The 22954-nt window shown below is 48.8% G+C and overlaps 1 non-coding gene across 1 annotated transcript; it reads right to left on the bottom strand.

Moving 5' to 3' along the window:
- Nucleotides 1–1144: 1144 nt before the first annotated feature.
- Nucleotides 1145–1217, bottom strand: TRNAT-UGU (transfer RNA threonine (anticodon UGU)). Its single transcript has one exon. It is a non-coding gene; the product is annotated as a tRNA-Thr (tRNA).
- Nucleotides 1218–22954: the final 21737 nt, after the last annotated feature.

Below are 22954 nucleotides of genomic sequence, written 5' to 3'. Positions count from 1 at the left end.
AGGACTCAGGCTCTCTAAAGCTACACTATCCAACAGAAATAGGAGTGTTGCAAAGGGGAGCCATGGATGTAATGTTAAGTTTTCCAGTAGCCACATTAAAAAAATAGGTAAGATTAATGTAATTACATATTTTATTTAATCCAATATATCTACAACACTATTTCAGCACGTGGTCAATTAAAAATTACTAATGGGGGAGAGTTTACGTTCTCTTTTTGGTACTATATTTTCTAGATCCGATGTGTTGTAACTCTTGCAGACAGCCCAACCCAGATTAGCCCCATTTCAGACCCTCAGTGGCCGCGGAGGCTAGCGGCTACTTTGCAGATAGTCCGCTATCAGCCCCTGGCCCTGAAATATGGGAAAAGAAATCCAGGGTGGGGAAAATCCGCCTATTCTGAAAAAGACTCTGGTGGCGGCAGTCCCGGGGCGTTCTGGAATTCAGGGAACCACGGAGAAAGGAGAGCCGCTGCACACACTGGCTTTCCAGCAGCCGGGGGCTGTTTACTTTCGGGAGCCGCTCCTCCTCCCTCTGCAGGGGCAGGCCCTCCGAGCGGGGCTGGGCGCAGGGGCGCGGCTGCCACGTGGCGGCCACCGCGCGGCTTCCGCCCCGGCCACGCTGGCCGCGCTCGGGGCCGGGCAGGGCGAGCGGCGGGACGCGCCCTCGCCCTCCTCCCGGGAGGCGAGTGGGAGCCGGCGCGATAGCGCCGCCCGCCGGCCGCGCGGCGTCACTGCAGGCGCAGCGCCGGCCCCGCCCCCCGGCAGCGCCCCAGGCCCGCCCCGCCCACCGCCCCGGGAACCCGCCGCCGACGCCCCCGAGCTTCTAATGCGGGGTTGGGGCTCGACTTGCAGGGCGTTGGAAACGAGCCCTGCGTCTCCTTTGTCGAGGACCGCGTCCCACGTCCCGGTAGCGCTGGGGTCGCCGAGGACGGCTTTCCTTCTTTTTCCTGCTCTTTGTGTCGGTCCAGGATTTTCTCTTCCGGGTCACCTCTAACTCACTAGAAGGACGCCCATCATTTGCATTTCAGGAGGAGTAATTTTTACTCCTGCCAGAACTAACGTTTTCAGAAATCGCTTTTCTATTTTGGAATTTCTGTTCCGTGAAGGGAAGAACTAAAAAAAAAAAAAGGCAGAAGTGAACAAGAGGCCCCAGCGAGGATCGAACTCGCGACCCCTGGTTTACAAGACCAGTGCTCTAACCACTGAGCTATGGAGCCTACCCGTTACCTGGCTTGTCTTAGTTCAGGGACATTGGAAGCAATATTGCTTTAGCTGGCAGTCTGAAAACTGACCTCATGCATCCATTACCAGTTATAATCGGAAAGACTATGAAATGTTAGAGAAAAATGCCTACAATATGACAAGCATTAAAAAAGGCCCCCTTATGTCAAACTCCTATGTTTATGATTACAAAACACTAAATCATACCTGCGTAAGTTATGCGTACAGATGGGGCTGGAAGGGAAAACGCAAAACTGAAATCATGTTCTGATCGTATTCTGAGTGGTTCTTTTACATGTGAAAAAAGCCTCGGAGCCATTGTTTATATGACACATTGTATCAAGTTTAGTACTTACTGGGAAGTTGTGAGGGGGTGTCTCTGCTTCTCATACGTTAAATAAGTTATTGATTATGGATGAGTTAATTGATTTAACAGTATTTATTGAGTACTTGCATTGCTCTAGACTTTGGAGATAGGGTGGATAAGTAAAGCTCTGTCTGGGATCATGAAACTATGCCTCATTCTTTTTTGCTTAAAGAACTGTTTATTGAGGGAATGAAGTTAGGGTCACAGCATGACCCATTCCCGCAGAAAGGACAGAATGAAGGTCCTGCTGCCCAGTGGTCTGCGGGCCTCTCTCCCTTACCTCCTACCACTGTCTGCTCACGTTCACTTGCTCAACAAAACCTTTCCTGACCCTCTATTTGAAACTGCACCATAGTCCTTACCCCCTCCATTTTACCCCATACTATGTGAACCTTTTTTCCTATTAATGTGCTTTATTGTTCTTTTTTTTGTCTCTCCCTGTTAAGAGTGTCAGCTCTTTGAGCCCTAAGGGTTTTGTGTGTAGCACACAGTAGGTGCTCAGTAAATGCAGAATGACTGACATCTGTGTTCATTCTGTAAGCCAGGAGAAATCGGGGAGGTGCTTGGGGAGAAGGTTTCTCATCTCAATTCCACTTCCACTGCCTCTCCATCCAAGCTGGAATTTTGTTTACACCCTTTGCATTGTCTCATGGTTCTGGAGGCTACAAGTCCAGTTCAAGACATGGGCAGGGTTGTTTCCTTTTGGAGGGCTCTGAGGGAAGGACCCATCCCAGCCTCTCTCCTTGGCACTTGTAGATGGCCGGCTTCTCCCTGTGTTTCTTAACATCCTCTTCCCTCTGTGCGTGTCATTTCAAATTCCCCCTCTTTATAAGGACACCAGTCCTATTGGATTAGGGCCCACCTCGCTTTAACTTGATCACCTCTGGGAAGACTGGGGGTTAGGGCTTGCACCCAAGAATTTTGAGGGGACACAATTTCTCAGTAACAAATGCAGTCAGGCTTTCAGTTAAGGCAGAAGCAAGGCTTCCTTCATTCCCTTGACCCTGTCTGTCTCTGGTTAGCAGACCGCACCAGCGATTTTCACTTGCTTTCCCCCCACCTCTTCCCCAGACCAAATGATGAATCCCCAGCACGTCCCAGCAGGAGGAGAGATGTGATAGAAAAATAGAGCCTCTCCTTATCTCAGTTCTAACTTGTGATCTGTAGGATAAAGGCTATAAAGATAAAGGACAAGGTGAAGGAAAGCTAAGGAGGGTGGACATCCTATAAAGACTTCAGTCTGCTTTTGTGTAGCATGGTCTTAGAAGAAAAAGTCTGGGAGGCCTTTCCACCAAATCTTATGCCCCCTCCTCATCCCCATCCCTCCTGATGGGGCTTTATAGCCCATGTACGCATTCACCACCTGTGAAATGGAGGTGATCATTTTGGCTCTATCTCAGAGCAGTTTGGGGGATTCAACCCAACAATGAACTTGAAAGTGCTAGGAAATTGTGAAGTGCCAGAAACAAACATGATAGGGAGGGAAGGCATCCTACGGTCCAGTTTGGGTGGAGGGAGAGGATAAGATGGAAAATAGAAGTCTCAGCAGCGTCCCTTGGCTGTTCTATGTTCTTTTTGTTTTAAGGTGACAGTTTCCTTTGCTCACCCCTGCCCTCATTCTCTCCAGATGAGTCTAGGGCAGCCCTAGGGCTGGAGTAAGCAGGAGGGATAGCTCCTCCCGTTGGCTTGGGGCAGGGGCTCCCACCCTCTCTCGCCCTCTTCTTGGGATCACTGTCCCACATCCTCTCCTCCTGGGAGGAGGCCATCTATGTCCCCAAAGTCAAACTCAAGGTCAGAGGGTATGAGGGTGCCAGGGCTAGGAGGGACTTCCAAGCTCATCTAGGCCCGGTTCATTCTGAAGACAGGGAAGCATTGGCCCAGGAGGGGGAGGGGCTTGCCACATGGTGTAGTACAGTGGTTGGCAGAAGGCACATTGCGGTTGTGGGGTTTGAGACTCCCCATGGTTTTTGTTTCCTACTGTGAAGGCTGGTCAAAGAAAGTTAAAAAACAAAACAAAAGACAAAACAAACTAAGTGCAAACACGGATGTAACCTAGCCAACCAACCCACCACCTAAAACAGAGGGCAAAGCGGCTTTCTGAATTTGTCCAAGGTAAAGGTGGGCTCTTTAGAGCAGACCCCAGGGGTGGTGGTGGTGGTGGTGGTGGGTCAGGACAGGGAAGGAGGGAAGAAGGTGGAGGGTCCTCCCTCTGATCTGGTCCCTCCTTATACCCACCCACAACCCAGCTAGAGGTGGAAGGTGGGGGATAGGATCCCCAGGGCCAGCAGAAACCCAGAGGGAGGGAAGAACAAAGCTAAAGAAGGAGAGGGGGCAGGAAGCAGGATGCTGTTCATGTTGCTTTATAAACCCAACACAGATTTACATGAAGCTGGCCACCTGGCCCAGGCGTCTGAGCTCTTCCACCCCACTCCCCGCCAAGCCCCTTTCCCCCAGTTGAATGGGGAGGCCAGCAGGAACCCAGGGCACAGACAGGAGGGCTTTAGTAAACCTGGGATGCTGGGGTCAGGGGCTCTGGTCCCAGCTGACCCTCTCCTCCCATTTGCCTGGATCCTTGGTGGGAGGGGCTGTAGCATCCTCCACAATAACTCAGGACACACAACCCTTCTCACCATCCCAGATGGAAAAGTCTTAGGGTAGACAGCTCAGAAAGTGGGTGGGCAGCTCAGTAGTGAATGCCTGCCAGACTTCTGTGGGCCCAATGGAATGCACTCATTAAAATCATTGTAACAAATTCATCTCCTGGATATTGATCCTATCCCACACCAAGTAGCCTTCTCTTGGGTAGGTTTTTAATTAGATTGCCGGGCTTTTGGGTGGACTCCATGGAAGGACTGCAATTTTGAGTCCGGAGATAATGTGCACCAGCCGTGCAGAGATGGCATTGGGTCAGGTGCTCGGCCACTTGGCGATACGACGGGGGCTACCAGTGCTGTTTAGGTTGTTCTGGGATGGAGGAGTGTGGTGGGGTGAGGACTGAAAAGAAGGATGAAGAAAATGCATCCTAACCCCACCACCAAGATACCTGGTTTGCAGGACGAATTTACTAGCTCAGACAAAGTCCCATTTAGTGGGCTCCCCGCCAGCCTTGCGTCTCTTCCCTTCCAGATCAAACGCAGGGGGCCGGCGGGCAGGGGAAAGATCTTGGGCTTTGGGGTCTGGTAGACCTCAGTTCGAATCCGGGGACACGCGGAGACACCGGGTCCCGGCCACCTTCCGCTGAACTGCAGAGGGGGACAGGCTGCCCCTGGGGTGAGCTCGGGCAGGAGCGGCAGAGGGACCTGGTTCCTGGCCCAGTTCTGCCCCCTGCTGGCGGCACCGGCGTCACCGTACTGTCAAGGCTCGGGTTCTTCGCGGGTGCCGAGGGGCTGAAGGGTCGTGCTGCCCAGGGTGGACGCGGCTGTAAGGCGGTCAGCGGGGCGGCCCCGCCTCCCCTCCAGGTACTGCCCACCTGGACGTGCGCGGCCCCGTCCGCTTTCTTGCCTTCCCTCCGGTTGCGACGGAGGAGCTCTCCCTGGCCCCGGAGAAAGCCGTCCTCCCCTCCCTTCTGTGCTCTTCGGCAACTCCGCCATCCCCGCTCTGCCCTTGATCCCTGAAACATCCAGCCTCTCACTCTCCACTGGACCCTTCCCATCAGCTTTATGGAGAGAGCCCTGGGAAAGCATCAGATGAAAGGAAAGCATCAGAAAGCATCAGATGAAAGAAAAGGACATAAAACCCTCCACTCCAGTGAGTTGTCTGCACTGGTTCCCTCGTTCCTCACCTCCCACCCATTCCACTTGTCCTCTGTCTTCTATACCTCCCCCACCCCCCGCCCCCAGGTCTGCGTGGATAAACCTTGGTGTTTTGGCGGCTTTTGTTCCCACTGTCCACTTTCTCCTCCCTAAAGACTCTTTTCTGTGTCCCTTATGGCCCACACTCCTGAGTCCGCCCACTTCCCAGGAAGCTGCTTGTCCGCTGTCTTTGCAGCCCTCCCTTCCCTGGGGCAAGGGGAAGGGTGCGCAGGGGCCAGCCTCCTGCGTGGGAGTCGTGGTGCGTCTCTGCCCATTTGGGAGGCAGTGGTGAGCCAACCCAGAGGTGGTCTCTGCCCTTGCAGAGCTCATGCGCCAACGGGGGAAGCCACCGTCATTCGGATAATTGGTGCAATCACAGAGACCACCGCGGGGGAACCGGAACAGTGAATACAGACAGCTCGGTCTCCTCACATGTAAAACGGGATGATGATGATGATGGTGATGATGATGATGATGACGACAAAAATAATGTGAACACTAATAGCCTCTCATGTGGGTACTTGGGAAAAATAGATGAAAGTAGATGAAAATAGATGAACTTGGCATCTGGGGAGTACTTCATGGATACACATTGCTTTTATTACCAGTTGTACCTAGAAGTAGTGTGTGAAACCCCCCTGTTGTGAGAGGGTCACTCACAGAAGGCTGGGTGGCAGGAGGTGGAGGAGGGGATGAAGAGCATGGGGCTCAGAGGGCCCAAAGCCCCTGTTCTGTAGCCAGAGCTCCTCTAGGGCACCTGCTGAGTGAGACGTTGTCACTCTCCTTTGGGAGCTGACATAGGAGTTGGTGAGTCATGCCCAGAAAGGGGAGATTCTCTCACCTCTTGAAAGACCACGGATTAGAATTAACCTTATTCAAGTCAGACAGGGCAAGCACTCAACCAGGCCAGGAAGAGGATAGTCTTTCAGATGACGCAGCTGTCTTCTGTCATTTTCCCTGCCCCCTGCAGTCCTTTGGAGGAGTTTCCAACCCCCAGCTACCACAGGACAGTGGGGTGGGGGTCCATAGTTTTGGTGGGCAGAATGATACTGGAGATGGTTAATTCAGGGACTGGATGGCAGTTGAGACACTGAGAGCCTCTCAGGAAATTGTTCAAGGCTTTTGGGGCAGTCTTATGAGACCAGGAAACTCCCCCAAAGAGCTCTTATATGTCCTATGATCCTGGTGGGAAGGGAGAAAAGAAAGCATCCAGCCTAAGGGGAGTTGGGCCCAAAGGCAGAAAGACAGAACTTGAGAGTCTTAGAGTTCATCCAGTCCCATGGGTCTCAATTCTGGCTGCACATTAGTTATCTTGGGGCTTAAAAAAATGTCATTACCCAAGCCCCAGAAATTCTGGTTTAATTGGCTTGGGGTGAGGCCTAGGCATTCCTTATTCAATGCTCCCCACGTGATTTCAGTGTGTAGCCACAGCTGAGAACCTGATCAAACCAATCCTTGTTGTCTTGTAGATGAACAAATGCGGACTTTGAGAGCTTAAATAATTGACCCCAAATAAAGACCTTACAATCAGTTTTTGGCCCCAGGGTCTGAACTCAGACCCAGGGCTCTCTCCATTAGCCTATAGCAACATCTCCTCAGCACCAACACTCAGGATTGGTGTTCCTAGAGAGAATAGCTACAATATTTATGTCTTCAAACATGAATCCGGACCTAGTATTCGAACAGTGTTAGCATACTCTAGAAGGACTGTTGAGAATGGAGACTGTTCCGGAAACATCTGTGATCTATGGTCCCAGGATCTGGAGATGGTGATAGGCTCAGGTTTCGGAGTCACAAAAACCTGGTTTTAAACGGTAACTCTTCCACTACCATCTGTGTGACCTTGGCCACTTTACTTAACCTCTCTGAGCTTCAGTTTCTCTATCTGCAATGCAAATATTTCCTTAGAGAGTCAACACAGATTGGTTTCTTGACTGCAAAGATTAAATAGAATATTGTCATAAGGCTGTTAGCATACAATTTGTGCCTTTTAAGTGGTAGCAGTCATAGCAGTTGTTGTTATTAGTATTATTGTTATATTCCGGTGTACTTGCCTTCTAGAACAGTGGCTCTCAAGCAGGGTGATTTTGCATCCCCAGGGAGCACTGGGCAACATCTAGAGATATGTTGATTGTCATAATGGGTGGGGAGAGGGATGGTACTGGCATTTAGTGGGTACTGGTCAGAGATGCTATAAACATTTCCAGTGTGTAGGACAGGTCCTCCCCCCTCCCCCAGAGTTGTCTAACCTATTGGTACCAAGGATAAAAAACCCTGCTGTAGGTATCTGAAAAGAGTTGGGATTTTGAAGGCCAGAGCTATTGGGTGGTATTAGGATGACAGTTCTTGGTTCTTTTTTTTTTTTTTTCCCATTTACTTTCTTTTTTTAAAGATTATTTATTTATTTGACAGTTCTTGGTTCTTGCGCTGATGAGGAGGCAGGGGGGACGGTGAGTTTAGGGGACAGTGAGCAGCTCCATCTCTACTTTCAGTCCCCACGGAGGATGGACTTTCTACTTCTTGGCATATGAGTCCCTGTAGTAACCTGCCGGTAGTAATAACACTGGTGTTTAGACCCCTGAGAGGTGCTGTGAGGATAATCCTGCACCTAGAGCTTGGGGATGCTGGTATGAAAGGCTTAAATAACGCCAAGACGATTGCATCAGGTCCCACGGGAGGGCTGTCTTTCTCCACGGTTGTGTTCTGGGCACCTGGGACTTGGATGAGGTCTCCTCTCTCATGAGCTCATCATTTATAAATGACAGCCACCAAACTTGGAAAGTATGACACCGAGTTGGCAAGTGGAAAATTTACTCAGCTTTCTCGCCGGAGCTTTGTGTCTTAACTTATTTATCTTAAAGAGAAGATAAGCAGAACACTGCCAGGCAAGCTCTGTTACGTGAGGAGGGAAGAAGGCGTGTAAAAATTCTCCCGAAGAGCACGAAACGGTCAAGGTTATCGCGGTGATTGACTTTGGCTGCAGTGGAGCGCGCGGGCACTAGGTGGCGCTACGTTCTCACGGCAGAGGCGAGCTCTCCCCTGGACGCACGTTATGAATGTCGGTGTTGGAGCGCGTACACCCCAGAGTGAAAAATATAGTAACAGGAAAGATTTAGTTCTTAAAATAAGTCAGCAGCCCAGTGAAGCAAATACTGCCATGGCAGGTACATTTTCTTGCTTGAACTGATGGAAAAGGGCATTAACTGCCTACAGGCATCTGGCTACAGATATCAAACGATAAAAATACACAATTAAATGAAACCACGCAGCAGGCCCGGCCTCAGAAGGGAATGAGAACCGATAGGTCTGGGATCTGGCACCGACGTTCCTTCCTAATGACCGCTGTGTAAATGCGCATTGTCACGTGGAGACTCTTTTCATTGTCTGGTTGGCTCTTCCCCAACGAGGAGAGGGCTGGCCCTTCGCTTAGGTGCCACCTTTGCCGGCCTTCGTGTTCACCAGTTGGGACGGGGATCACGTTCGTTACCTATGTTAGAAGGTAAGCCAAGTGAAGATCACAGGAGGCGGTGGGCGGCAGTGAGAAGGGGGAGGCGCAGTCTGAGTGTTGTCATGGTGACGGGCCATCCACCTGCTCAGGGGGGCCAGAGTGGTCTCCTCGGGCAGTCTAACTCCACTGTGGGGGGATTCGGACTCCCTGGATCCGACGCAAGTTCACAATCATCTTGACCTGCCCACACTCTTGTAGCCCTCTCCGTGGAGTCTCAGGTTGGCTGTGCTTTAGGAAGGGTCGGAGCAACAGGACCGAGAGGGTGGTTTGGGGCCCAATAGTCCTGCATTCCAACTCCGGCACCAACTAGCTCTTTGACCTTGGAAATGTCATTTCACTCAAGCCTTGGTGAAAAGGTAATCTGTAAAAGGTGGATAAAATGGGCAGGAAGCTTGCAAGAACTGCTCCAAATGAGCTCACAGCAGTCGGAAACTGGGAAGATTGCAAATAAAGGGGCCAGAGAGCCCCATGTGTCACTGGAAGAAGTGTTACTCCCAGAGGAGGGACCTTGAATGGACATGGGCAAATGCCCTTTTTGACACTTTTAGCTCTTCATTTTTGCTTGTGGCTGCCTAGCCTTGGTCCCTACCCATGCTTAATAAATTGTTAGTTTATTCTCCCGTTCTTGGGTTTCTTGACCTCTAATAGGGGAACCGTAGCTGTCACGGTCGGAGCAGTGGGCATAGCATGTGAGGACTTTAGGAACAGTTACCCCCTCAGTTCAAGGTGCGCACATACCTGCAAAGCAAGTGTCAACACCCGAGGACATGCCAGTGAGTCCTGTGGACAGTCCTCTGACCGGTGGGCAGGAGAGTCTGGAGGCTAATTCCGGTCCGTCGGAGAAAGCAGGTGGGCACAAAACTCAGCTGCCCCATATGAGAAGCAGAGGTTCTGCCTTTTTCCTCAGATTATAAAGTGTCTCGAAGCTGCTCTGGAAAGAATATGCTGTGAGTTCTTGTTCAGTCATTAACGATACTTCAAAGGACATACACAAGCACATACCCTCTTTCTCATAGATGCAGAGCTTCATTTTTATTCCAAGTCGCACGCGTTCATTGTGTTATAAACAGCCATGGACTCAACTGGGTGTCCTGCAGGGTAGCTGTCCTCATGGCCAGTTAAGAAATTCGCCAACATGTAAGGGGCACGTGAGCCGGCTGGTCCAGGCCCGACAGAGTGGCCCCTTTCCGCTCCCATTTGGTTTAGAACAGGCCAGACCCCTAGCCCTGGGATGTTAAACCAGGGCCGTGTGGGCCAGTGATGCCTCAGCGTTGAACACTCACCTTCCAGCAGTGACGAAGTGATAGCTGTCTCCAGCACCCTTCTGAGGTCAAACCTTTGGGTTGGAAGTGATTCTTGAGATAAGTCTGATTTCCAGTTGGTTAGCATCTCACCGTCTCCCAAACCTCATTTCAGGTCCCTTTAGAGCCAAAGATCACCTTGTCTTTCATACTTTGTCTAAGAGTCGAGCCTCTGGGACCAGGATCTCTGGGCTTTGCAGTGTGAAGTACATTGGCCAATTTTGCCTGGGCCTTATATGCTGGTACATTTGGTATCATCAGTTTCAGGTAGGGTGCTTTCGGAAAGGGAACTAACATTTATTGAGGGAACTCTATGTTTCAGGTACTTATTGGGTGTTTTATATACATTGATTTATGTATATAAATAGTATCACTGCAATTAGCCGTGATTTAGAAATGTCTTTAAAGATGACCTTGTTTTTAAGTAGGCAGCTTGCAAATGTACTTGGGTTTAAAGCTCAGATCTGAGTTCCTTCCAGTGCAGTGTATTGCAGTTTATGCCTTAACCAACACATATTTATTTAAGTATCTTTTCTGCAGGAAGTACTGTCCTAGGTAACCTTGAGCAATGCAAAGACATGTGGGCCAGTTCCTGCCCTCGGGGAATTACAGCACAGCGTGGGAGGAAGACTTACACGGACAGAGGTTAATGAGTAATGTCAAGTATCACAAATACCCAGTAAGAAGAGATGAAATGTTCACTCAAGGGAGAGACACCTGGGTGGTCAGTGAAAGTTCATGAAGAAAGTGGGAAATGTGTTCCTTCTTGAAACTTGCATAAGATTTGGGTGGAGCCAGATTGGGCCGATTCCAAGTGGAGTTCACAGGGTGTGTTCCACCGACCCAGTGTCCAGTGGTCTCAGCGGTGTGGATTCCTCTGATGGAGAGGTGGCTGAGACCCTTCTCCCTAGAGCCTTGTTTAGAGCTTGGTTCCCACATCCCCAGAATGGCTGGGGGTTCCCTAGAGAAGGAGAATCAACTGGATGACCTCGATGACCCTTTCCATGTGGCGGTCGGTGACTGCCAGGATGACCTCTCAGCTGGTGAACTGTGATTTTTCTGTGGGGTCTTCACCTGCGGCTACTTCTCTCTGCCGTGGACTTACCCCTCTGCCTTCTCAGGGCTCAGACATCAGCCACCCACCAATACACCTTCTGTTTATGAAGGCGCCCTGAGAGCCTTAATAAGAACACGACACCCCATTCCCAGGTGAGGCTCAGTCTTTTGGGCTGTGGATTGGGAATGTTCTTTCAGTCTCTCTACTGACAAATCCTTCCTGCTTTGAGTGCAGTTTATTGGGGCTCAGGTCTGGCTATGTGTTAGAACCACCTGGGAGCTTTGAAAAGATGCTGATGAGCTGGAGCCCTCCCTGGACCGACAGGATCAGTGTCAGGGACGGGGCCTGGGCATCGTGTATTTTTAATGTTTCCCAGGTGGTTCTAGTGGCATTAGGATTGAAACAAGTTCTTGTCAAAACCTTGCAGGAGAGAATCTCCCTAGACTTGGGCTTTCAGCAGGCAGTTTGTGGGTGATCACTGGGGAGATGGTCTTAAATAGATTTCCCCAATTTTTTCCCCAAACTTCCTCCTGAGGGTTTGAAGTGTTGGGTTCAGAAGACCTTCTTCTCAGATACAACTTCTGACATCTTTTTCCAAGTGAACATGCTTTTTATTTTTTAATGAGTTCTGGAAGCTCTTTGCAGAGATGAGGTAACCTCTTGCCTATACAATGGGACCAAAATAATACATAACTTCTCACCTATAAGATGAGACATTACAAGAGCAAAATGAGTGGGGTTAATTGATGGAAGAAATTAAAAATTTATTAAGTACTTATTATGTGCCATGCCTAGTGCTTAGGGTATGTGTGTGTGTGTGTGTGTGTGTATGTGTGTGTGTGTGTGTGTGTGTTTATACCCACACATATATATACAAGATGAATGGAATTTGGTTACCACACTGGAGGAACTATCAGTCTAATGGGGAAAAAGTTCACCTGCTGGGAAAGCACAGCAGGGCAGGTGGTAAAAACTGACGGCTTAGAGTTTGTGTGGGCTCCGCAGCCAGCCCATCTTGTCTGGATTTGAATTCTGGCTCTTAAACTTTTGAAAAGGCATTTGACCTTGAGGGACCTTGGTTTCCTTCTCTGTAAAATGGGGGACAAGACTCAGACCTGGTCGACTGGGTTGTCGTGAGGATGAGGTAGGTAACATAAATAAATTATGTAGAATAATTCCTGGAAAAGAGAAAGCCCTAGGTGCAGGAGAGTAATTATTGTTGGGAGAGAACAGGAACCAGTATGACATTTCCCATTTTCAATGATATTCAAAGACTCTGAAATGGCAGCCCAACAATGAGGGAGGCGGACGCCCTGCATTTCAGATGTAGGGAGTTTGGCGGTCCATTTCCTTCACCATCGCTAGCCTTGTCTGTGATTTAGATGCTGTGAGAGCCTCCCTGGGTATGTTTTGAACCTTTGTGAGTCTTTTTTTTTTTTTTTTTAAGATTTTATTTATTTATTTGACGGAGAGAGAGCAGGAGAACACAGGCAGGGGGCAGCGGCAGAGGGGGAGGGAGAAGCAGGCTCCCCGCTGAGCAGGGAGCCCAACGCGGGGCTCGATCCAAGAACCCTGGGATCATGACCTGAGCGGAAGGCAGACGCTTAACCAACTGAGCCACCCAGGCGTCCCGAACCTTTGTGAGTCTTGATGTTACCATCTGTTAAATGGGAAGAGTTGTCTATTTTGCCAAGCTAGCATGAGGATGAGATCCCCACACGGGGCTTCTCAGCCTAAGTGCTCAACAGATGGGTCTTCATTCTGCAGAGATGAGTGTGTGCTTCCCTGGAGCCAGGCACTGCCCTACACGTGGGGCTATTACTAAGCTTGGAGGAACGCAGCTGGGGGTGGAGTGTGGGGGGATGAGGATTTTGAGACTGAAACTTGGTAGCATTAATCCTTATTTTCAAAGCTCTTTTCTCCAATTCATCTACCTCTCCCCAGCTGATACGACTGTACTTCGCGTTTGACTTGGCGGGATTAAGTGTGCCACCGGATTCAGGGGACAGCGGTGAAGGTGAGCCGTGTGACATTCTCATCTGCATGACGGGATAAACTGTCCTTGAATCTAATCCACAAACTAAAGTGTAAAGCTATCAGGCAGGTCTCTAGGCAGAGCTTTATTGGACCGAAGTGTCTAGAGCGGCTCCATACCTGAAAGACAGTGTGGAAAGACTGAGCGTGCATATTAATTCCCTGTCTCTGCAAAATGAAATCCACTTTTGAGCAGTCCCGGCTGGTTTCGCAACATGCCAGGGTCTATCGCTGGTGTGTGGAAGCGATTGTGATCACAGAATACGCTTTTCGGGCTCCCCTATGGCCTTGGGGAGGCCGTGCCCTCTTCGCAGGGTGGTTTGCTCTCTGGCTGAACTGCTCTGGGTGGCTGTTTCTAACTCTGCCAGGCGGCCATGGGAGTCCTTCCCCTGCTGCCTCTACAGCGGTGTGTGAAGTGGAGAAATGGCCTGGAAATTTCTCTGCGGCTACACATGGGCTCAAAAATCTCTATGAAGAGAAAATTGGTATGTAAGGCATAAAATGAGACAAAAACCTGAAAAATATGCTTAACCGTTCACCCCTCTCCTTTCACTTTTGGCCCCAATTCCTTCCTGAGACGTAAGTGCTAGGGAACATGAGCAGAGACATGAGTAGCGAAGGCTGAGACAGTGGGTACCGCGTCTAGGAAAAAGTTAGGAACAGTCATTTTATGCAGCAGTGTGGGGGAAGAAAGCCTAGTTTGGGTTCTCTTCTTTGGTGATGGCTTCCCTGAAGGGAAACGGAGGCCATTTACAGATTCCAGAAGAAGGGGTCATCTGTACCGTGTGACATTTAATTGCTATATTTTCTTTAAAGTATTGTTTCCTAAATAGCAAGCCAAGGAGTGATGTTCCAGGAAGAGGGCTTTGTGGTCACAGGGGCCCAGGGAAGCCTGCAGACTACAGTGCCTCTTGGAAATTCACAGCTCATGTTGGCGGGTTAAAGGATCTGAGAAGTCCCGCAGAGAAGAAAAGGGTGTTAATTTGTTTCACCAAGCACTTCACAAACTTATTTGAGTACGAAATCTATTTTACACGTGTAACACCTACACTTTGGGAACTGGGATTAAAGTGAAGGGAGTAGCATTTCCTGAGTTTTTCTTTCTCAGGAAACATGTTAGATGTTTCATAGACATTGTCTTATGTCGCCTATTAGCCTTCTGAGCTGCATATTTTCATTTCCATTTTACAGATGAAGAAACCGAGGTTTAGCAAGGCAAGGAGCTTGCTCACAGTGACACAGCTAGGGAACAGTGGAGCTGAGATTTGAACCCTGAGCCATGTCAGTCCAGATGACAGTCTTTTTTTCTTTTTTTTTAACCTGGTCACTCTTTATAATGCCTCTCGCCTTTCTAACCAAGGAGGCAGAAAGAGGTAGATGGAAACAGTAAAGGACTTAGGGCTCAGTCAGGTCCAGGTTTGGCTTGTTTTGTCTTCCTTGTGGATACATTCAGGATCTTCCACCTTGTAGGAATCTCTTTCCGCCACGAGCAATGGTTGAGAGGTGGCCAGGTCCCACAGACCGAGGGATCACTGGGAAGAAGAGACAGCTACCCTTGGGCCGGGAGTGCAGACGGAACAACCGAAGCCTTTATAAGGATCCTCCCATTTCAAGTCATTCTTTCGCCAAGCTGCTCTCCTTTCCCACCTGCTGAAACTCTGTGGGCTGCGAAATGTGCCCCCAGTTCTGTGACAGTGTGCCAACAGAAGGGAAGGAGGGAAAAGTTGTTGGATGAAGCCCTCCACACTGCTTGTGCACTCTCTCTCTCTCAAATAAATAAAAAAAATCTTCAAAAAAAATAAAATGCTTATTGTGCTGACTGGGGCATAGAGATGAAGACAGTAAAGATGAACGAAAATAAACCACCCCTGGGAGGACGCAGGTAAACAAGTAATGGCAAAAAAAAATAGCCCGTTAGGAGAGGGACTTACACCGTGGGGGCAGGGAGTGGTCAGCGAGCCCGGGACTGAAGGTCTGAGAAGCTCAGCTTGGAAGTGAGAATTTCTTCTTGGACAAAAGGGCAGGGAGGGAGGGGAGGGCATTCCAGGCAGAGGTTACAGCGCGGGCAAGAGAATAAGAGGTTTCCACAAAGGGCGCCTGGGTGGCTCAGTAGGTTAAGTGTCTGCCTTTGGCTCTGGTCATGATCCCAGGGTCCTGGGATCGAGTCCTGCATTGGGCTCCCTGCTTGGTGGGAAGTCTGCTTCTCCCTCTGCTGCTCCCCCTGCTTGCGTGCACGCACATGTGTGCGCTCTCTCTCTGTCAAATAAATAAATAAAATCTTAAAAAAAAAAAAAAAAAGAGGTTTCCACAAGCAGTGAAGGTGGGGGATGAACTTCCCCTGGGTAGAAAGCACTAGCTCTGGATCCAGGTGTGGAGGGGAGGGAAAGAGGAGAAAGAAAGACCACAGTTCAAGGGTGTGGGGGTAGAAGATTGTGTTCCAGTATCTTCAGTGCAGTAGATGCTCTGCCGAGTCATCATATGGACAATCACATTATGTTTGGGAGAGAATCACTGGCTTGGTTTCGTGTGTGGGGCACAAGACTTAACATCTCCTCCATCTCGTCTTCAGGAGAGACCGTCGGGGAAGAGATGATGAGGTCTTTGTCCAGCCTTTCACAAAGCCAGTGCCAGCTTCTGAAGCCGATCCTTCACCTCAACAACCTCCCGCCCGCGCAGCACGGAGGTGAGGGCGGGACCCTTCCTTCTTCCCGAACCTTTGGGGCAGACAAGCGGGCCCTTTTCCCGGCTGTGGTGGGAGGGCCTTCTTGCTGGGGCCTGAATGGCAGCTCTGTCCCAGCCTCGGATGCAGGCTGCCACGGAGAATGCCCCCATTGTGTGGGGAAAGGCCTTCTGCAGGGCTGTCAGGGCCTGAATATATACAGCGACCTGGGCTGCAATATGTCCAGAGTTGCTATCAAAAAGAAAATAAAGGAGATCTCCATGTCCGCCATGTCACACCTCAGAGATTTAAAGCTGGACGAAGCGACTTGCTGACCTCCATCCTGCTCACAGGGGACACATTCGTCTTCCCTGATGTAATTCTCCAGTCTCCCATTGACACTGCAGCTGGGCCAGGCTCTGCTGATGAACACCGGGCTGAGCCTGCAGGTCACTGAGAAGCTCGGCCTGCCACACGAGGCCCTCCCTGGAACAGGATGCACGAGGACTTTGCTTGCTTTTTTTCCTCTTTGTCTTAATCACCCCCAATGACCTTCTTTAGGATTTCTAGGGAATAATAGCATCAGGGAAATGTCATGGAAGAGAACCAGGGGAATGATGGTGACCCATGCTGGCTCAGTGGCCTATTGGGTTCCTTCTCGTGCTCTGGATAGAGGCCCTTCACCAAGACTCTGCAGGTGTTTCTGGTGCACGGGACTGGGGAGTGAGACAGGTTGAGAGACAGACCGGGTGAGCAGACGCAACAAACATATGGACCTAGGAACAAAAGCCAGGAGAGAGGCAGGGTCCTGGGTGCCAAGAAGCTCAGGGAGAGGAGCAGGGAGCAGGGGGACATGTACATCATGGGCGAGGCCCAGAGGCCAGGCTGTGTGGTCTCAGGGCGGCGAGATGAAGAGAGGGCTTCTAGAGAGCCAAGTGCAGGAAAGGAGTTATACTTTTCCTTCTAGGGCCCTTCTGAAAGCCCTTAGAAGTCAGGCTATGGAGGAGGAGGATGGTCCTGAACTTGTGGAAAAAAGACCTGCCTGGGGGCTTGACCTGAAACAGCAGGGTTTTATGAACCACCCTTTTCTTTTCCTCCTGTTTCCCTCCCCCTCCTTCCAGGCGTCCCCCGCCCTTTCTGGCAGTCCCGCACTACTCCCATTGGAGGGGAACTCTGCGTTTTGTCCCGGCCTCAAGCATGGGGTTGCGTGAGTTTGGGGCCGAGGTACAGGGCAAAGCTTCTGACGTGTGGGCTGGACTGTGTGTGCGCTTTTTCGCCTCTGGTTAGGTAGGCGAGGCGGTGAGAATGGATGAGGGGTCTCCTGTTTGCTGCCTTTTCACCTCCAAGCTGTCCACCTCTGTCTGGGGGGAGCTGAGGGGCTGCTACAGCCGTCGGGGGGGGGGGGTTGTGTGACTATCGCGCACAGGCTGGGAGAGGGTGATGCCTATGTGGGACACTGAGTTAGGCTTTTGTCCCACTTCCTGCGAAGAGGGTGAGACATTCTGAGGTCCTGGCAGAATTCTAGGTGACGGAGGGCTCTGGGTTGTCGGCGATCTGTGCCCACCTGGAGAGAGAGAAAGGCAGTGGCCACCTGGCTGTCTAAGAGGCAGGAAGGGACCCAGGTGCCTCCAATGACTCGCTCCCTATTATGGTTTGGGAAGGGAAGCTGCTCCGTAGCCCTGAATTAGAGTGATTCAGTTCTCTCTTGGCATTACTGAATCACGAGGTCAGGGTGTTTATCTGGTGCGGTGATCAATCACACAAATCCTTTCTCTTCTTCCTTCCATCTTCTGCTTTTTTCAAACACACACTCAGATCAGCAAACTGGGAAAACAAAAAACAAGGAAAAAAAAAACAGCCTAGAGGCAAGTCATAAGCACTCAAGAATAGAAATTGTCTTCATAAGACCCTCTTTTAACTGCCACCCCCCACCTCCCACTTTCCACAATAAGGGAATTATATTGAAAGCTGGAGTTTTCATTGTAGGAAGCCTGAGTCGGCTTTGTGATGGCTTCATGAGAGAGTTAGGAATAGGGTATTGCCAGGGAACAGCTGTTTGGGCTGATGGAGACCATTCTTTGCCTCCCACTCGGAGAGTGGGCAGAGGCAGGGGTGTGAGTGTGGGGCTGTAGACCCTGACCTCAGAAAGGGGCCCTGGGGCAAATGGGGGTCCCTGCCCTTGACCCCGGCTCTCTGGTTCCCTTCATTTCTGCTACTTTGTAAAATGCTTTTGAAAGCACAGTTTATGATTTTGAGATCCTTTACATTTTTTAATGCTGGGTAAACCCTGGTGGCCTTGTCCTTATAATAGCTCTGGATGCAGGAATAAAGGATCTATGCAAGGGAGCTATGTTATTTAAAATAACAACTGAAAATAGTCAAGAATTTTATATTCATATCAAATCCTTTAAATAGGTCTTGGGTCCCTAAAAAGTCCTATGTTGGAGTCATGAACTTCTAGGGATCACACATCTTCATCCATCACTAGACAATCCGTTTTCATGGTTTTGATGTTTGTGGAGCCGGTCTATCCCCTATGTCATGGTGTCCTTGGGGCAGGAGGACCTAGGAGTTACTCATTCCTGCCACGCATGGGTGCTTTGCATCTGTCATCTCACAAGGTCCCTCTGCCCTGTCTCGCCACCCTGGACACGAGTTGGTGTCTCCCCCTGTTGTGCAGGTGAGGACAGGGAGGCTGAGTCTGGGTAATCTGTCCAGTAGAGTCAGAACGGAAGGGCAGGAGTTAAGAAGGGTCAATGCTGGGATTTGAGCCCAGGCTAGTCTGACTTGGAAAGCTTTGCTCTTTCCATTATACCCTGCCATCTTTCTATGGCTTTGGTTCCTGTTTTAAAGGTCACAAACTCAGCATATTCCATCTTTTCAGGTCAGATGTGCCAAAATTCCAGGTTTGGCATTGGACCCTTGGACTCTGTGAATGCCTTCGAGGTGGAGCCTGTGATTTGCGTATATGCCCCCCTGCCTCTCACAGCTGTGTGCTAAGTTGGGTTGATAGGGCAGGTGGCACATAAGGTGGATAATTGATTTTCTTCTTATGAATATTCATTTGAGGTTACTTCTCCATCTGCTCTCCTTCTGTAATTTCAAAATGGCCACTGAGTACTGAACAGGAGCATGCTTGTCCCTCTCCTTCTAGGTCACTCCTCGTACCACTGAAGGGACAGGGCTGAGCCAGTTACTTTTGGAAGGCCAGAACAGAGAGCGCTGGGTGAATTGTCTGGGCTTGGGACTTTTCCAGATTGCATATTCTTAATTGTATTGAGCTCTTTGGAGCCATCTGATGAATTGATTCTCAGCATGGCCATCTGCACAGAAAGGCAGGGCTGGTTTTGGGACCGGGAGGCAGTTATGCCCGAGTTATGTGGCTGAGCCCCCGGGCAGCTCTCAGAAGGGGAGAACTCATAGGTCACCGATAATAGTCTATGATGGAGAAGAAGAGCCATAAAGTTCAGAGGCCTCATTAGTTTTGATGGATCTGGCCCAAATAATATAACATTTTAGTCCCTTGTGTAAAAGCCAGGCTAAGCACCAAATAAAAAGGTCTCTTTGAGCCCATAGGAACTGACTCTTGGGGGAGGGAAAATTCAGTGACCCTCTTGCTATGGTTCAAGTGTTCAAAAGTGACTGAATTTGTGTCCAACCCATGTCTTTGCCTCAGAAGAGGCTGTTTACCTGATATCCTATCAACAAGGACTGAATATTGAGTGACTCTTCCCCCATCAATGAAATGTGGTAATTGATATTCCTAATAATGACCTCTCAAGATGAAATACGTGAAGTGGCCCCTTGTATCATTACAGATGGACAAATCTTGTTCACTGAAGTTTTAATGTAAAATGCATTTCATGGTTCCAATTCTGGGGACAATTACAATGTGTGAGTTTTTTCCCCACACCACCAAGCAATTCTGGGACACCAGCTGGGTGTCCTACAACTCAACTCAATTCTGGAACTATCTGTCTGGAGATACTGTCAGATCCCACAGGTTAAAGGCTCAGTCCTCCACTCCAGGTACCACTCTCAGGTCCGGGGTGTCACCTGTACATCTGACCCCCTCTATGGGTCCGATTATTTTGCTAGAGTAGCTCATGGGACTTAGGACACTAGTGTACTCGTTAGATTATCAGTTTATTACAAAGGACATAAATATGAATGAACAGCCAGGTGAAGAGATACATAGGACAGGATGACCCTCTGTCCTTTGGAATTTGGGCCCAGCATGATGGCACATGGAAGCATTCTGATTCACCAACCTGGAAGCTCTTCAGATCCTGTCCTTTTTTGGGGGGTTTTATGGAGGCTTTATTACACAGGCAAGTCATTGGTCTTTGGTGATTGATTCAACCTCCAGCCCCTCTCTCCTCCCCATAAATCAGCAGGTGAGAATGGAAGTTCTAACTTCTACTCAGGTTGGCTCCCCAGGCAACCAGCCTCCATCCTTCGTTCCAAAAGTCACTTCATTAAGAGAGAGAAAGGGAGAGAGAGAGAGACCATAAGAGACTCTTAAGGATAGAGAACAAATTGAGGGTTGATGGAGGGAGGCGGGTGCGGGATGGGCTAGACGAGTGATGGGTATTCAGGAGGGCACTTGTTATCATGAGCACTGGGTGTTGTATATAACTGAATTCTACCCCTCAGACCAATATTACATTGTATGATTTTTAAAATTTATTTAAATTCAATTAATTAACATATAATGTATTATTAGTTTCAGAGGTAGTGAGATATATATATATCACATCTTCTTTATCCATTCACCTGTCAGTGGACATCTGGACTCTTTCCACAGTTTGGCTATTGTGGACATTGCTGCTATAAACACTGGGGTGCAGGTGCCCCTTCGGGTCACTACGTTTGTATCCTTTGAATAAATACCTAGTAGTGCAATCTCTGCGTTGTAGGGTAGCTCTATTTTCAACTTTTTGAGGAACCCCCGTACTGTTTTCCAGAGTGGCTGCACCAGCTTGCATTCCCACCAACAGTGTAAGAGGGTTCCCCTTTCTCCGCATTCTTGCCAACATCTGTTGTTTCCTGACTTGTTAATTTTAGCCATTCTGACTGGTGTGAGGTGGTATGTCTTTGTGGTTTTGATTTGTATTTCCCTGATGCCGAGTGATGTTGAGCATTTTTTCATGGGTCTGTTGGCCATTTGTGTGTCTTCTTTGAAGAAATGTCTGTTCATGTCTTCTGCCCATTCCTTGATTGGATTATTTGTTCTTTGGGTGTTGAGTTTGATAAATTCTTTATAGATTTTGGATACTAGCCCTTTATCTGATATGTCATTTGCAAATATCTTCTCCCATTTTGTCAGTTGTCTTTTGGTTTTGTCGACTGTTTCCTTTGCTGTGCAAAAGCTTTTTATCTTGATGAAGTCCGAGTAGTTCATTTTTGCCCTTGCTTCCCTTGCTTTTGGAGACGTGTCTAGCGAGAAGTTGCTGTGGCTGAGGTCACAGTGGTTGCTGCCTGTGTTCTCCTCTAGGATTTTGATGGATTCCTGTCTCACATTTAGTTCTTTCATCCATTTTGAGTCTATTTTTGTGTATGATATAAGAAAATGGCCCAGGTTCATTCTTCTGCATGTGGCTGTTCAATTTTCCCAACACCATTTGTTGAAGAGACTTTTTTCCCTTGGATATTCTTTCCTGCTTTGTCGAAGATTAGTTGACCATAGAGTTGAGGCTCCATTTCTGCTTCCCTATTCTGTTCCATTGATCCTTGTGTCTGTTTTTGTGCTTGAAGTCTGGAATTGTGATGCCACCAGCTTTGGTTTTCTTTTTCAACATTCCTATTACACTGTATGTTAACTAACTAGAATTTAAATAAATATTTGAAAGAAAAAAAAACCCAAAACAAATATCACCTCACTAACATAAACCCAGTCATGGTGGAGCCTGCTTGGGATTCTCTCTCTCTCTCTCTCTCTCTAGCTGTGCCCTTACCCCATCCCTCTCTCCCCATGCTCTCATGCTCTCTCTCTCTCTCTCTCTAAAAAAAGATGTTCCCATTGCTCTTCTCAGGAAATTCCAAGTGTTTTGGGAACTATGAGCAAGGAACCAAATTTATATTTATTATATAGACAAAGACCAAAATATATATTTATTATAAGTCACAGTATCACACTAGGGTACAAATTCTTTGGAAATTATTAGGCTTTACATTGTATTTAGGAATACTCTCAGTATTAAGATAATTAGTACAATTCTGACCATGATTGACAATGTGTAGCTTCTATATTTCCCATTCAACATTCATTCATTCATTCCTCATTTATAATGAACTCTTTCATTCATTCTTTTTTTTTTTTTAAAGATTTTATTTATTTGTCAGAGAGAGAGAGAACGAGAAAGAGAGAGCACAAGCAGAGGGAGTCTCAGGTAGAGGGAGAAGCAGGCTCCCTGCTGAGCAAGGAGACTGATGCAGGACTCGATCCCAGGATCCTGGGATCATGACCTGAGCCAAGGCAGACACTTAACCGAATGAGTCACCCTCATGAATGGCATTCCCCTTTCATTCTTTCTTAAGAAAGACTTGCCCTGTGCCTGGCTCGGGGCAAAAACAATCAATAAAATTTAGAAGTTAGTATTATGTAAAAAAGAGCATTAATTGAGCAGGAGTCTTAGGCACCATGATGGGCAGAGAAGATCTAGAGTCCTGGGTAAGACACAGCTAGAGCTGGAGTGGAACATATGTCTAGTGGGGACACAGGCCAGGAAACCAAGCAGTGAATGCCTCAGAAAGGGGACATGTGGAAGGGCTTCCCACACTTGACGGGCTCAGGGAGTCTGAGGGATAAATGGATATTATCTCAGCAAAGGGGAAGGGTGCCCAAGGGTGCTAGAGAGAGCACTGTATTCCAAAAGGGTGACTGCTCTCCCAGAGAGAGACTACTGCCTTCTATTTTGAGTTGGCCTCTTTCTTTATAGGAGTCATCATCTGTGTGAACTGCTGGTCTACACCAGTGGTTCTCAACTGGATTTTGCTGTACCCCCACCCCCACC

Source organism: Halichoerus grypus, chromosome 7 (genome assembly GCF_964656455.1).
Source record: "Halichoerus grypus chromosome 7, mHalGry1.hap1.1, whole genome shotgun sequence".
NCBI classification, from domain to species: Eukaryota; Metazoa; Chordata; class Mammalia; order Carnivora; family Phocidae; genus Halichoerus; species Halichoerus grypus.
Note: the sequence above shows the minus strand (reverse complement) of the source record. Positions and strands in the feature narration are given on the sequence as shown.